Source organism: Arvicola amphibius, chromosome 5, assembly GCF_903992535.2.
Source record: "Arvicola amphibius chromosome 5, mArvAmp1.2, whole genome shotgun sequence".
NCBI classification, from domain to species: domain Eukaryota; kingdom Metazoa; phylum Chordata; class Mammalia; order Rodentia; family Cricetidae; genus Arvicola; species Arvicola amphibius.
In genome coordinates, this window is record NC_052051.1 from 794937 (window position 1) to 798553 (window position 3617).

General features: G+C 48.2%; 1 non-coding gene across 1 annotated transcript; it reads right to left on the bottom strand.

Annotated features, from left to right (window-relative positions):
* Positions 1-2613: 2613 nt before the first annotated feature.
* Positions 2614-2717, bottom strand: LOC119816010. The gene has a single exon (XR_005285667.1). It is a non-coding gene; the product is annotated as a U6 spliceosomal RNA (small nuclear RNA).
* Between the last annotated feature and the right edge of the window lie 900 nt (positions 2718-3617).

Consider the following 3617-nt stretch of genomic DNA (forward strand, 5'->3'; position numbering starts at 1 on the left):
GCCCCGCCTCTATCACGGGGGCGGGGCATCCCTGAGATCTTTGAGCCCTAGAGAGACCTCTTTTAGGTCCGCCCTAGCACGATGAGGTCCCGCCCTTCCCTATTAGACTCCACCCCTAGCCGAGCGAAGATCCGCCCACCTTCTGCAAGGCTGAGTTTTGCAGGTTCCACCTTGGCCCAAACCGCTTTGATTAAACATCAGGGGTCCACCTCTATGCAAAGTCCAGCTCTGCACCAGATCCCAGATAGAAGTGGTTAAAAAATCTCCTGCGGTTCCTGTGCCACCCCGCGTTCGTGGCCTCACGTAGCCCAGTTTGTCTGGTGTTTTTTCCTTTACTTGTTGCTGTCCGCTGCTTACGCTGGTCCCCGCGGGCTTTGTTTTCCAAGTGCCTCACTCCGACTCTTGGCTCAGTAAGTCCGTCTAACTCACTTAAGTAAGCACAGGGCAGCTGCTCCTGCGTGCGTGTCTGCATCGCAATCTCAGATTTCTGGCGCACTGTATAGTGCCTGGAGCCCCCAAGCGGCCCTTCAGGGACTAGCCCGCTCTTGGGAAGCTGAGGAGTCACCCCTGTTCCTTCCATTCACTAGTCCCAGACCTGTGTTCTGTTGCTTGGAAAGGAGGGATGGAAGATAAGGTACAGACGAAGGCTTGGGGGCGGGGAGAGCTGTGAACAGAGGCGGTCTCTAGTAGCTATAGCATCAGGCAGATACTTGCACTATTGCACTGATGGTCAGAGTCCTGGTGTTTGTGGGAATCAAGTGCTTGGAGCTCTAAGGCTGACCAGCATACCCTGGCTTCCCTTCCCTCCCCAGGCAGTCAGTTCTCTGCCAGACCCCCATGGGGACTGGGAGGACCATGAGCCAGTTTTGTGCAGCATGCTTCTCTTACAACGAAAGATGCTAGACTTGCCTTCACGCCGAGGTCCAGGGAAAGCCTAGACTCGTAGGACCCAAGGGGTCTCAAGGAGGCTTTGACTGAGACCCTTTGCTTAGATTTGTTGAGACCTCGTCTGTGCAAACACGGGACACCAGACAAGAAGCGACCCAGCAGGGGTGCTGGTTTAGAGGTAATAAGGTTTGAGTTTGAAGAACCAAAGTTCCTCCATTTTGTCCTCTGCTTCCATCTTGTGTCTTGTGCAAGCTATTTCCCATAAAACTCAGAAATGGCTAGGGGCAAAGGTAACAGGATAGCCATCTGGAAAGTACAGATAATGTAGAATATCCCCACCTGAAGGTCAACCAATAAGAAAACTTGACAAGCAACAGAAGAGGTTCTAAAATAAAATTTCTGAAAAGTCCCTAGATATGAGTCACTCAGGATTGAACAAGTCACCCAATACCCTGCTAATGTAACTTTTCTGGGTTTTGCCATTAAATAATGCCCTCTAAAAGGGCGGGTACCTCCTCTTGTTGCTGGTGCATCAGTTGCTTTGACGAGGTCCCTGCCGGCTTGTAAACGTGCCCACAGTAAACATTTTTCATTTTGGTGAGTCAGTCTCCCTGGTGGTCTTTTGGGGTCCCCATGGACTGGGGTATAATGAAAGAGAGGTGGGGACAGTTGACATGGCAGCAGCTGAAGTTTGACCAGTTCAGGTGACACCAGAAGGGTTAAGCTTACTTCATGGCTTCAGGCTCTGTGGCTTACCCTGGACAACCCTGACCAAGAACATGGGCATCGCCAATGGTTAGTAGCTGTTTCTTTTAGTGAAACATTTCCTCTGGAAAGGAAGTAAGGAATCTCTCAAGAAAACTGGTGAGCTGATGAGGGTGGGAGGGTGGTGGTGGTGAAGGCTTTTAAGCCCAGCACTCAGGAGGTAAAGGAAGGCAGATCTCTGTGAGTTCGAGGCCAATCTGGTCTACAGAGCTAGTTCTGGGACAGCCAAGGATACACAAAATCTTGAAAAACCAAAACCAAGGGCTGGAGAGATGGCTTAGAGGTTAAGAGCATGGCTGTTCTTTTAGAGATCCTGAGTTCAATTCCCAGCAACTAAAAGGTGGCTCACAACCATCTCTAATAAGATCTGGTGCCCTCTTCTGGCATACAGGCAGAACACTGTATACTTAGTAAATAAATCTTTAAAAAACAAAGACTACAAGAGAACTGTTACAGGAACTCACGGGAGATTTACCGACTCTCTCCAGGTGATATAAAGAGTAAACAGTTTCTGGAGACAAAGGAGCTGTTTCGGCCGAGTTGCCTACAGGCAGGGAATTCAAGTCTTGCAGCTTTCATGACTTGTCACCCAGGTTGATGTGAGCTTTTGGAGATTGATGAGGCTGCCTGAGTCACTGACACTTTTGTAAATAATCGATCATCCATTTTAATAGTTTATTTTCTCATTGTTATGACAAACTACCTGGCAAAAGTGACTCAAAGGAGCGTGTAGTCCATGGTGGTACATCACAGCAGCAGGGATGTTAGGCAGCTTGGTCACTTGGTGTCAGCAGTTGGGAAACAGAGCAAGAGAAATGCTCAGCTCACTCTCCTCTCCCACTTTTTCTTTGTTTATCCAAGAACCTGGAATGGTGCTGTCCACGTTTAGGGGATGTCTTCCTACCTTAGTCCCAGGCATGTACCATCGTGCCAACTTTGAGATATTCCTTATTTTTTCTTGTAAATATGGAATGCTTCATGAATTTGCATGGCATCCTTGTGCAGGGACCATGTTAATCTCTGTATCGTTCCAGTTTCAATATATATGCTGCCAAAGGGAGCATGGGATATTCTTTCTTTAAAGTGGAAAAATACAATCTGTCAAGTAAAGCCACTTGTCTTGCAAACTCAGTAACTGAGTTAGGTCCTTGGAACACACATAAGGGTTGACCTCTTACACACGCTAGTTAGTGTGGGGCAAGGAACTGTAGGGCTTGGTCCTCAGCTACCCAGCCTCTGTGCAGATTGCTATGACCTCAGGGTAGACACCTAGCCCTTTCTTATCTCCTCTGATGTGCCTAGTGAGGCCAGTTACATCACTGTCAAACTCCAGCTGCTGACCTGTCTCTGGGTCATGGTTCATCTTGGAAATCCAGGCTTAGGAGCCCTGAAGTGTGGCCTCTCCCTGGCTGTTTGATCTGGCCGGCATCTGACTCGCGATTTAACTTCTAATATGAATTACCACAGGCGGAGTGGATGCCAGCCAACTAAAAATGATAAGGTCAGAGAAGACCCGCCTTTCACTGCTTGGTGGATTTTGGAGGCCTCAGTGTCTGCAAGGCTTAGGTACTGGGTCAGGACAGAAGAGAATGAAAAAGATATTAATTTTGTTCTCTAGCTATGGGAAACAAGAGCAGAGAACTATGTGCATGTGAGTCCACTATCGGCTTGCTGCACAGAGGCTGGTTCGATCCAGATTGCCGCTTGGATGCTGTCTTTGTACAGATGACGCTGATGGGCACGTATCTGATGGCCCAAGTGGATGATGACCAAGATTTCACACTTAGTGGAAAGGAAAGGCTGGTGTTCAGAGTCTGTGTTATAATGTCTACCTGCCATCTGCCACTCCTTGCTGTGGGATATTCCTTCTGTACACTGTGAGTGGGTATTACCCTCATTGGTTAATAATAAAACTGATTGTCCTAAGCAAGGCAGGATAAAGTTAGGCGGGAAAATAAAACTGA